The sequence below is a fragment of the Pezoporus occidentalis genome, unplaced genomic scaffold (assembly GCF_034315485.1).
Source record: "Pezoporus occidentalis ecotype Australia unplaced genomic scaffold, CSIRO_AGI_Poc_V1 ctg34, whole genome shotgun sequence".
NCBI classification, from domain to species: Eukaryota; Metazoa; Chordata; class Aves; order Psittaciformes; family Psittacidae; genus Pezoporus; species Pezoporus occidentalis.
In genome coordinates, this window is record NW_026915376.1 from 3,484,310 (window position 1) to 3,496,994 (window position 12,685).

The 12,685-nt window shown below is 39.3% G+C and overlaps 1 long non-coding RNA gene across 1 annotated transcript; it reads left to right on the top strand.

Moving 5' to 3' along the window:
• The first annotated feature begins 7,570 nt into the window (after nt 1–7,570).
• Nucleotides 7,571–10,318, top strand: LOC134169277 (uncharacterized). Its single transcript, XR_009966846.1, has 3 exons — nt 7,571–7,644; nt 10,014–10,093; nt 10,186–10,318. It is a non-coding gene; the product is annotated as an uncharacterized LOC134169277 (long non-coding RNA).
• Nucleotides 10,319–12,685: the final 2,367 nt, after the last annotated feature.

Consider the following 12,685-nt stretch of genomic DNA (forward strand, 5'->3'; position numbering starts at 1 on the left):
TTATTTCCTGATTTTCAATGTTACGAGCACAACAGCAGATGTGTAATATGTTTCCAAAATGGTGGGTTTGTCCTTTTCTTTTGGTGAGTCCACACATCTATCACCATCAGCTGTTGATTAACTATGCTCTTTAATCCAGACTTCATAGATCTGGAACACTTTGGAACAGAAGCTTTCCATTTCATCCCTGCTATAAAAGCCTGCACTGGTAAATGTTAGGCCTTTTTTTTTTTAGTTTTCACAATTGCACATGCATTCATAATTGTGTAGATATTTACCCAGTCAAAATCAAAGTATCCACTACTATTTTTATAAGAATGCTGTTCTTCACTGCAGTCCACTGAGAAAACTTCCAGCACTTCATGTATCTATTTGGATAGTAAAAACAAAGTCATAAAGAGATTGTCCTAGTGAAGCCAGGATATAGCAATGCCTATATTAAAGTCAGTGAAGTAAAACTGTAGTGTGTATCCTTTGATGCTCTGCCTCAGTGATGCAATACAAATGTACATTTTAATGGCTCTTTCATGGTACTTGAACTCTTGGCTATACTGAAATTCAGTTTTTCATCCTTGATGTTTTTAGAATGTGTTGAGAGCATAATATCCATGTTTATCCCAGAGAGACCTTCCTCTAACTTTTCTTTTGCCCAGTCACAGTAATCCCTGCCTTGTTTGGGTGCTGGGGAACTCTTGTGAATTAGTCATCATCAGTGAGGTAAGAAGTGAAGTTTGAGTTAGTTGTCTATATTTTAATTAAATGAGAAACTCCACATTCTCATTAGACAGGTTCTTACGTTTGGACCTAGTTTGTGTTTAGAGTTTGAAGTGCTGGACGTTTCCTGGCATTTTAAAATTACCTGCATTTTTGTGAGAGGGTCCTATGCAATTTTATGAACTGCTGGGGAAATGAGCTATTGATACTATCTCGAACTTTTCAGTCATCCCTTTCCAGAGGCTTTAGAGAGGTATCATTATCATTTCACATGTGGGGAACCTGATGCACGGAGGATTGAAGTGACTTGCCCCAGACCATCCAGCAAGTAAGAAACAGAGCTAGAGTTAGGAGCAATGACTTTTAAGTTGTGCCAAAATCCATTCAGACACATGCTGCAGCCATCATGAGTGGAGGAGACATGTCTTATGCTAACAGTGAATAGTAGAGATTTTAACCTTTACAAATAGCAATTATTTAACCTGTGTGTCTACAGAGTAGAAAGAGCTGGAGACTTGCACCTTCTGACATTTGGACAGCTTGCACCAGTGTGCTAGCAAGGAGAAACTTTAGTCTCTGCCTGGACTAGACAGGAGGCATGCCTCTATGGCTGAGTCAATCTTCACATGATCTCCTCTCTCACTTAATGGAAAAATGCAGAATGAGATTCTACTATTTTCTACAGTATTTAATTGTGATGGTGGCTGGGCTGTCAAGATGCCATGAGAGAATTATTCTTTCCTTCTGTGCTGACACCTCTTATTTCTTTAGATTCCATCAGATCTAATGTTTCACTGGATGAGGCTCTGATGCTTAATCATAGCCAAAACAAGTTTATTGTGTCCATGTGTATCACAGTAGGAACCTGGGCAGGACATACCAAATTTTGAACTTCTCAATTGTGCTGTCTTACCTGAGTAGTTAGAGGTGGAAAAATACTTGGGCTACTCTTCCTACCTCAACTGCCTAGAATCATAGCTTTTCAGCAGCAAAAGGATGAACACATCTGATATTTTTCTTGGTTCTCTCACAGGCTTCCTCATATAAGAAAGGGAGGCAAGCAGCAGAATAATAGCTTTACATAGTCTCCTGCAGAAAGGGGGAACAGCAAGAAACCGCAATGGGGAAAGAAAGGAAGCTGCAAATAGAGGAATTCAGTTCTGAAAGACTTTGAAATTCTCCTTTTTTGCTTATGGCCTTTAAATCTCAGTGTCGCCCATTACATAGCATAGTCACAGCACAGGAACTGAGATGTGAACTCCAAACAAACAGTAGAGAAGGGGGAGATGTGCTTACATCTGTTTTAAAGGAAAGCAATGTAAACATTCACTGAAATCTTCCTGTTGAATTTTCTTAACAGCATTGAAGAGTAAGGAACACTGTGTAAGGAACGCTGCCCAACAACAGCTTCATCTTAAAATAATCCCATATTCCTAAAGCTGTGTACTATTGTTTTGTACTGGTGAACCATCTTCTCTGTGTATTCAAAGTTTTCTAATTTTTTTTTCCCCACTAACAACCCTCACTGTGGGCCAAGGGAGATCAAGATGAGGTTTTCATTTCATTCACAGCTCTGGAATCCAGCCCACTGGAACTTGTATCTTTTGAAGCACTAATAATTAACATGCCTGCATTCCTTAAACTGCAGCGCTCACCAAAATGTGCTTCCTGCAGAGCTGAATGAGGGCGAGGACTTTGTCTGGCCAGTTGGAAGAAAAGGTCGGTGACCCTTCCTGGAAGGATTCCTGCTGTCTTTGGGCTGGTCAGAAGAGAGGACTTACCTGAGCTGGGGGTGGCCAGAAGCCTTTGTACATACAGGAGGTATGTAGGATGTGCCTTCCTCTTTAGTCCCCTTTTTTAACTCAGATAAGAAGCAGGCTCTTTCCAACCCCAGGGCTCTGCTTACTGCAGATATGCTCTTGTTCCCTGTTAATCCAGTTTTGGAAACAGATGTAAGAGAATTCTGTTGACCTAAAAAAATACATATATATATATATATATATATATATATATATATATATATGTATATAAAAAGCTGTGATTTCTAACAACTGGTGTGAGGATATGACTTCTTTTCCCAGACTGCTTCCTCCTTAAGTGAAAGAAGGCCACATGAGGCCCTATGAGTGACTGGAAAACTGTCTTCTGAATCAGCTCCTAGATAAGCAGAAATTACTTGGAAATGGCAAGTACCAGTACGTAAGTTTCACACACAGTATGGGCTGAAGGAGTCCCCGGAATCCTCCTCTGAAGTGCCAAGGGTTCCATTTGGCCCGTCAGTATGGTCTTCCTGACTTTTATTCACATGTAGTGTCTCAGGGTCTGTAGTGTGACCATGACATACTGTTTATCTAATGTAGAGTATGTAGAGTTTTCTCAAGGTATGATCTCAGGAAGGTTATGAAGCCCGCTCCCTGTCCCAAAGAAGGATCAGTTAAACCAACGTAACTTCTCATGAAGATTGTCTGCTCTGTTCTTAAATACATAATACACAATCTGTAATGACCTATCCAGAAAAACTAGCCAGTCTTCTATTTTCTTCTTTGCTAAAATACTCTGTCCCCAAATTTCTCATACTGTAAATCAAGCGTATTACTCCTCATCTTGTCCACACTGGACCTGGGAAACAGTTTGTTGCTTTCCTTTTCTTTTTGCAGCCTTATACGCTGAAGATTGTTATCAGGTCTCCTCTCAATCCTTTTCTCTAAATAAATACAATATATCCAGCCTTTCCTTCTACGTCAGGTTTTCTGGACCTCACATTAGTTTCCATTGCTCTTCTTAGGCCTATCTCCATTTGGCTCTATTTGTGAAGTGCACAATCCAAATGGGGCAGAGTACTTGGGCTGAGCTCTTTCCCATGCTGAGAAGAGGAGAGCATCTAGTCTTTCTATATGTTTCACAGCCCTACCAGCATTTGCTATTCCAGCACTTAAGCCAACAACTATTCCTCAATTTAAGGGTACAGCAGAAATCTCTAGCCTGTAGCCAAATCAAAGCAGGTGCTCAAACGTCATGTTTCTGTACATCCATGGCTCTGGGTGGACTGGTGGGTAAATCCACAGAGGGCTCTTACTTAGCTTCCCTTCTTTCCTCTCTGCTCAGAAAGGGTGACAAGGTGTGGCTTGCCAAGGCAGAGTGCCAACAGCTAAAATTTCCTATAGAGCTGTAGAAATAAAGAGCTATTGGGCATGCCAGGTCCCCCCCACACCCTGTCTCTGGCTCTGCTTTGCCCCTTCTACCTGAAGTACCCTGCTTTGCTGCCTGCCTGTGTAGGGTGGCACATAGGGTCACAAGGTACAATCCCTGCCTTTTCTCATGCCCACTTCCCTTTTTTTCCTGCATGTTTTGTCCTGCATGCCTGCCCCCTACCCCCCACCCCCCCCTTGCTATACTGTGCTTTTTTCTAGTACTTTAGGGAGATAAAAGCTTCTAGGTTGGCTGCTTTTATTTCACTCTCAGATAACAGCAAAGGTGCCCCATAAGTTCAGAAAGACTAGATGGCACACTAGATGGCACAAAGCTTAAGCCCTGCTTTTTTGCCCCCCTTTTTTTTTTATTTGTTTAACAGAAAACTGATACTTCAGTTATGTCCCTGGCAGAAAAAGGGAACAGGCAGTCCTGAAAACTGCTTTAAAAGCACCTCATAGTTATATTGTGACCACGTCTGAAGCTGTGAATGCAGGGGCTCAGCCCTTTGAGATGCTGAGAGTACTCAGCTGCCTGGAGGTCAGCAGAAGTTAAAGTCACTAAGCATTTCCTAGATCGCTCTTACCACCCCAGTAGGACAAGAACCAAATAAAATCAGTTAAGTGACTGACCTGGTTGTCTGCTTGTATTGAAACCAGTTGTATGAAACCGACTGAGAGAGCAGAAAAAAATGAGAATTTAATCTGAAAAGTGGGGGAAGGGTGTAGTTTCATTGCGCTTGGATGGGAGAGTGAATACAACAGAAGTGAGGGGGTTTTGTTGCTAAGGGGGGGGGGTGATTGTCACCCAGTACAATCATGTATACGTTGCTGAATCAGAATAACATACATGCCAAATCTGATGGATCAGGCATTTCTAGCTGTGCAGAGAAAGGCAAGGGGTTTTTTAATTCTTCATGCAGTATGAAAAGTGTATTTTTTTTCCAACCTTGCTTAACTTAAGAAACAGCTGGATATATTTATTTTCAATCTTTTCAGTAAAATCTACCTTTCAGATGAGAATACGCATGAAACATTTAAAAAGAATTTTCAGACAGCAGGCAGAGGAAATGTTGGGGTTCTTAACCCTGACTGATGGGCTCTTTATAGGTCATGCTTTCCAAAAATAAGCTAAAGACACTGAGGAAATGATTCAGTGTGATTAATAATCTCCATTGCAAGAGATCGATGTGATCTTGTCAGGATTGTCTCCCTACAAAGGGAGAATAAAAGGAAGATACACAGTGTAGAGCAGAGTTCAGTTCAGATGCTGCCTGAAAAGGAAGGCTAGAGAAACAGCAGCAGCACACTTTTACCCAGCACAGGCATATGATTAACTGTTGCACCTTGAGTGATTTGTCATGTCCTCTCTGTGTGTTCAGTTAAGTCATTGGCAAAGCTCTTGAAGTAACAAGCTGGTTTGTCGCAGGACCAGGCTCTTTTTTTTTTAAATAAAAAAACAGTTGTTTTTTTTTTAAATAAATCCTTACATCCGACTATCACATGTTTATTTCCTATAGAACATTATATTTTAAAGTTTCTTAGCAATAAGCCCCAGTCCTGGTCGGAATCGCAAAAGCTGTGGATTCCCTATATTTGGTACTTCACTGTGCCAGGATAGCCACTCCTATGTCATCCTCACTAACTGAGAACACAGGGAAAGTGATTGAATTATCAGTTTTATAATGCTTTGACTGTCCATGCTGTAGATGCTATCAGAGGCCTTAATTCCATAGCAATTGGTTGTAAATATCCAGTGAATGATGATGCAAATATACCACGACGGACTGTCACCATGGGCTTCATTTGGGTACCAATGTCAGTTTGTGGTACCATTCATAGCCTTTGAAAAGCAGTTTTTATAACTAGTCTTTGCTTTAATGAAAGCCAGAATTCTTTCAGGAATGAACAATAAAATTGTCAAGCATTTGTTTTTCTAGCTGAACTTCCAGTGACAAAATATTTAAGGCATATAGTACAATTGTTTTTCATCAGAGAAATGGGACAGATGATGTCAGGATATAAAGAGTACATTATTCTTTATGCATACAAATATGTATTATGTAAGTAAGCAATTTTTTAAAATATATTGGGAGATATTTCAGTCAAAACAAATACTGTGTCCTATGTGTTTATGGAATCTAAGGATCTGATCTTTTTGCCTTTGTATTTTAAATCTCTGTGGCTTGAACTTGATTTTCTAAATTTCCATAGGAGTATCCAAATGGGTTAGCTATTAGAGCCCTATTTTAAAGTTTTAAATTTTTGTTGCAATCTGTCTAGTATTTAATAATTCCAGGAAAAATCTTGACATAGAGGCAGGGTCATTTTTCAGTTCAGTGGGGTTTTTTTAGTGGCTTTTTTTCCCTTATAGATGCAGCATAAATGTGTATCATTTATCTTGTAAATGAGAAAATCAGTTACAAAAAAGAAGATGAAACCACAGGATTCCAACAGCAAAACAAAGCCATAACAATGTAATGAATTAATGCAATTATTATTGTGATGAAATTACAGCATGAGATTTTATGGCTTTCATGATTAGCTGTCCAACGCTCCTTAAGAGGGAGGGCTAGAGACTAGTTGTGGCACCTGCACACAGTATGTGGCATAGAAATTATGCCTCCTGGGTTGAGGTGCCTGGCTAAGTAAGACTCTGGTCTTCCTCTTTATCAGTGGGGGATGAGGAACTGCAGCAGTTGCTCTTGGGAGGCAGAGGTACTCCTTTGTGTGGAATTAGCCTGCAGCTTGGATGGAACCCTCAGGCAGCACTTGTGCAGCAGGTTGGGACCACACAAACTTTTATCTTAAAAAAAATAATAATTTAAAAGCTATCACTGTATAGAAAATAGTATTCTGAGCAGCAAAGCTACTGAGGTCTACTATATAGCTTTCTGTCTTATGGGTATATCTTGTCTGATCTACAGTGCAAATGCCAAACCAGTTCCCAGAGCTGGGATGCCCACAGTGTTTTGCTGTCACTGATGTCTAATACTGTTGTCATTTTTCAGTAAAACATAACAGAAACTTCTCCTCAGTTCAGTTTAACAGCCTTGTAGAAATTGAATATATTTCACATTCCTATTTCTCTTAAAATGCAACTGAAATTGGCTATGTGCTTAGAAGTTATTAAGAGAAAACATATCATGATTACACATTTCCAATATCTTAGGAAAGTAGTCTAATAATAATAATGATATCGGTTTGGTGAACAAAATATTGAATCACATCAGGATGTTTCTGCACACAAACTCTCCAGGTTTGGCAGGATCTCATTTGGAAAATGAATTATAGATTATAGAGGTTCGCTGGAAAGTCAGTTGTCTGCAGATTCCTTAGTGGGACAGATCTCTACCTTCTGGTCTCCCTCATATGAAAGACAGGTGATGGAAAAAAAAACATGCATTAAGATTATTTAGACTGTAGGAAGTCAAAGGGGAAATGAGTTTGGATGGTTTATCTACTTTCAACATTATGTAACAGAATAGGTCTAATGTCGGTCAGCCATGTCAGAGGAAGCTGATTTGTATTCACTATTTGTAAAATTAATTTAACGTGGATTTTGAAATTTAACTTCAGGATTCTACTGCTTCAAACATAAGTAAATCCTTAACACAGTAAGTGACGCCTGTAGAGATGTTTAGCATGTGCTTCACTTGAAGTATCTGTTGATTGCTGAAATAGGGCCCCTGATTATCTTTGGAAAAAGCTACTTGATTGATCTTTTGGGATAAAATCAAAGGTAAGCAATTAAATAATTATTTGTATTATCTTACAATGAATGCATAAAACCAGGATTGCATCTAAGACAGGCAAGAATATTTAGTAGTTTAAGCAGATCTTTTGGGAAATAGTTTGATGTGATTTTTTGATTATTTTCTCTCCCCAGAAAAGTCAAGAAAATAATAAATGGACCACACACTAAAAAAGTAGGTGCATGTTTCCAAAATCATAAAGTTTAAAAAAATCTGAAAACAAGCAGTAGATTGGAGAATTCTCCCAAATGTCATACTGGCACTCTGACCACAGGTCAAAGAGCTGCTAGGTTTTGAAGCCAGGAGGGGTTATTAATAGTCATCTCTTTCAGCTTTCCTTCAAAAAATAGAATTTCACCCTGCAGTTCTTGGTTCGTGCCCAGAACATCTGAGCCAGGTGTGAAAAAATTCAATATTGACACAGACTTGAAGTCATGCAGAATTTACTGCATCCTTTCACAAGCTGTTTAACTACTTACTTTCCTCACAATAGAAATTTGTGTGCTTTACCATTTGAACTTGCCTAACTTTGTCTTCTAGCTATGGGATCTTGTTATGTCGTTATGCATGAAAAACAGATGCATTAAAGCATCTGTTTTTACAATGTGAACACCAGCGCCTGCAACGAGGCAGGGATGTCTGCTCAGCAAAATGAGGTTAATACTGAAATGTGTGTCACAGCTCTGAGTGCGTGAACATTTTCCACAAAGTTAGAGTATCTCATCAAACACAGAAATGGAAAACCTGTTTTGTTACCAGCAACAGAGTTTAAAGACCAGGTAGTTTTAGTACCAATTAATAGTTTTCCATGTGCCTCTCCTGAGTCATAATAACCTGTAGGAGTCTGTGATTTAACATAGCTACCACACTGACACGTAAGATGGCAGAGCTACATCTAAGAGGGAGAAAAGTCTGGTTCAGCTGTCTGTCTTGTCTTTCCAGAGCTAAGAGTATGTTGGCTGACAGAGATCAAGTATCAGTCTGGCCACTTCTGTCATCAGAAGCATAATCTGTCATTTTTGCTGAGGTCTTGAATTCCATCTCTTCTATGTCTGGCAATACATTTTAGAAAACACACTTGATATTTTTGTCTGCTTTCTAGCACACAGAATCAGCATAAATACAAAGGATTGAGCAACATATTTTGAAGGAAATTCCCCATCTAGAGAGAGAGAAAAGGCAAAAAGCTATTCAATAAATTGTTACAGTGACATTTTGATTTTGAAAGCTTAGGATAACTATATTGGAGGAAGTCAACAATCTTCAAATACTGTAATTAGAGGGTTTGGACAGAGAATTTGATTTATTTTTAATTTTTAATTTTTCTGTTGTCTTTGTGAAGCCCCAAGGGATTGGTCTCTAGTACTTCACAGTTTTAATTTGTACTGTTTGTATTATAAACAGGAATGTAAGGTACTTTTCAGATCAGTTCAAAAAGCAGATTCTGTCCCCTAAAAGCATAGTTTCACGGATTTGCACCAAGCACTCACAGGGATGTTGCTAAACTTCTCTGAATGTATTGACTAATAAACAGTGTTTGCTAAATATGATGTCTTCTATATTCAGATTAATTCATTTTATGAATTGAATCATATTATAAATAGCAGAAGATGTGGCAGTTTTCAAAGAACAATAATCAAATTATATGTGTCCTTTTCCTTCACTTCATCTTTCCATCAAGCACCAAGTACAAATATTCCTTTTCCTTTGTCTTAAGTATTGTCATGAAAAGCAGTTAAGTCTTTACAAAGCAATTGCTAATGTTTGTTTGGAATTTTTCATAGATGTAGTGCTTCATATTTGATCCCTGAAAACAATTGGGGAAAATGTGTTTACAGCATAATTCCGATAAAATATTCGTAACATTAAAGTTAGATGGTCAGATTTGAAGGGGATGCATTCCTATCTGGTAACAAATGAGATGTTACTGTGAACTTGGAGCTTCAGGCTCCCCCCCACAAAGGGCGTATGTGCTCAAGCTGGGAATACCAATTACAAAGCCAAAAAGCCCTCATTTTGCTGCCTCCCAGTCCTATAGTCATTAAATCCCTCCTTTCTTGAGGTGCCTGGATTTCCATTCTGTATCTCCAGTTGGAGCCTCAAGAGCACTTACTTTTGGGGTGAAATCAGCAAGCTAGGAACACATTTCACACACAGGCAGTTGGATCCGGCCTGCACAAACATGAATGTGAGTCCTTCAAAATTTAAATAGTGCTCATTAGTACCATGTACTGCTTACCACAATAAGCTGAGTGTACCCACCTTCAGCAAAAGCTAGACCAAAGCTCAGTTAGTTAAAAATATATATGTCTATATATATACATATATATGCATATGTCTGTTGTTTATTAAAAAGAAGCTACAAATAATCTCTGGCAAAGATACCAAATCAGAGGTCTTTCCTCCCAAATGAATGCCCTGACTACTGAGGTGGAGGTAAGATGTGTCCTGCAGTTACTGTGCAAGACTTGGCTTTCCTGAGCCTGAGGGAAAAATAATCTGAACTTGTGTCTGACCTCCTTGGCCAGGTGCTCTCAGAAGGAGCATGGCAGGAGGCAAATATCAGTACAGCACTGCATGGACATCTGACATCTTGCTGTCTCTCTTTCTCCAGGTTCACAGGCAAAAGCCTCTCTGGGAGTCAGGATGGCTGAAGGATGCTATGGGACATGTGGCTCTGAAGAGTCATGCTTTTGCTTGAGATCAAGTCATGCTTTTGCTTGAGAGTATGCTGGTCTGACAGGGCAGCTCTGAATCACTGCCTGGACCTCAGCAGCAGGCTCATATTAGCTGGAGTATCTTGCTGTCCAGGGTCTGAACGCAGGGAGGTGAGCAGCAGCTTTTTCTGCTGCCCTCAAGCATGAAAGCTTCTAATTTCCAAAAAGGAAAGATCAAATTTTGCAGTTTCAACATCTGAAAGTGGCAAAGAGGGGAGCATAGTGAAAAATGGGGAAATTGTGTGTGGGTTAATGTGCTTGCTTGTTTTTAACCACTTAATTAGAAAATAAAAGAACACATTAAAATTATTTGCTGATTCCTAGACAATGAGTACTTCCATTTTCAGTGGAAGTTTGGAGAAGTTCTGACGGCAAGTTTGAATCATAGCCATGTGGATTGATGCCAGAGGATTTTGCCTCATACAAGGTAAGTTAACACACTTTTTTTTTCAGTAAAAATGGGCCTGTTTGCTTGGGGACTGTGGCTTTGTGTGTGTATCTACAATGTCACTTACACAGCTGGTGTTTGTCTCTGCAATCCCTTTTTTCTAGTTTTGGTCTAACATGTCTACTGATAGCTAAGGTATCACTGTCCTGTAGCAGGGAAACAGGTAATGTTTTTCAGTTTGCTAAACCTGTCTCTTCTTGTGCATATTACTGCCTCCTTTGTTGTTCCTTTAGTGCAGTGGCATCCATGCTAGGATAAAACAGGAAAACATCAGAATTTCCTAGTATGGGCAGAGACCTACACACAGTGATTAAACTGGATTTGTCCAAACTTTTGCAATTTCATTCTTTCTCAGATGTTTTGTGGGGAAGTTGTTTGTGCTCTGACAAGCAAGCTATTGTGTTTGTTAGTTTGTTTGCTTTTAAAGCATTAAGTATTTTTAAAAGTTCATTTTTATGCTCCAGTGACTACACAAATTGCTACTATCCGTTAGTATTTGCCTGGAGGATTAGGACTAACATTCAGAATAATGTACCCGGCATGTCTCTTTGATTATTACAAAACTGCTCCATGAAGTATTATTTGGTGGCTTTTTTATGATGTGCCCAATTGGAATAAAATGTCTGTTTCATTTAACAAAGAATGCATCCAAGGACAGTGCAATGGGACCCTGATACAACTGTTTTGTAATAGAACACATTCTCATGAAGTGATTTAGTGTCTCAGCTGGGATTAATTCCCAGGGAGAATTCCAGAATTGTCACTTACTGACTGGTTTATTTTCAGTGGAGAATGCTGACTTCTCAGAAAAGGAGGAGGGGAGTGAAGAACCATCTTGTTTGTTGTATCCCTGTGTTTGGTGGGTCAGGGCAAAGTTATGTGGGGGCAATTCTGCTGCATTCCTCGTCAGATACTCATTTCTCAAGTGCAGAGCAAGGAATTTTATTGCTTTCACTTGGGGTAGTTAAAAATAATAAATTATATTTGAAAATAGGAGATGCATTTTATATGTCTCTTGTAAACTTTCCACTCAAAGATCTCCATCAGCTGTGCAAATGCACCAGCAATTCTGTTAACATCTGTCAAGCAGCAAGAGGGGAAAAAATCAGTTTAAAAAAATCTTCAGCATAATATTCCAAGCTAGGGTTTTTATTAGTTTCCCTCCTTCCTTAGTTTGCATAGACCAAAATACTCAACAATTTCTTAGTCAGAAAACACGCTGCTTCCGCTGGTCTCCCATGTAACAAGCAATAGGACAGGAGGAAATGGCCTCCTGTTGCGCCGGGGAGGTTTTAAATAGGATAGTGGGAAAAATGTCCTCACTGGAAGGGTTGTCAAGCATTGGTAGAGGCTACCTAGGGAAGTGGTTGAGAAACCATCCCTGGAGGTGTTTAAAAGCCTTGTAGGTGCGACACCTGGGGACATGGTTTAGTGGTGGACTTGACAGCGCTAGGTTAATGGTTGGACTCAAAGTCTTTTCCAAGCTAAGTGATTCTACAATTACAATGTAACTACAGCTACTAGGCTGACTTGTTTACACTGAATTGTCATTGCTGCATTTTGGAAAACTGAGTTCTTAAGTTCTTGACAAGACTGCTGCTGCGTGTGACTACGTCTGCAGTCAGCATGTGCCAGTAGGAGACGTAAAGTTAAATGACTCCTTGAATTTTAACTGACATGGAATGTAAATTGGGCAAGTAATAGGCAGAAACACTCGTTTCTTGAGAGCTATGCTCACAACTGGAAACCATTTGAATTCTAATTAATAAAATGGAAAAAGCCACTTTCAGCATTATTTCCCTTAAGAGGATTTATTTTAATGATAAAATGTGTTATGACTGTTCTTGTATGTAGGTGTGTCCA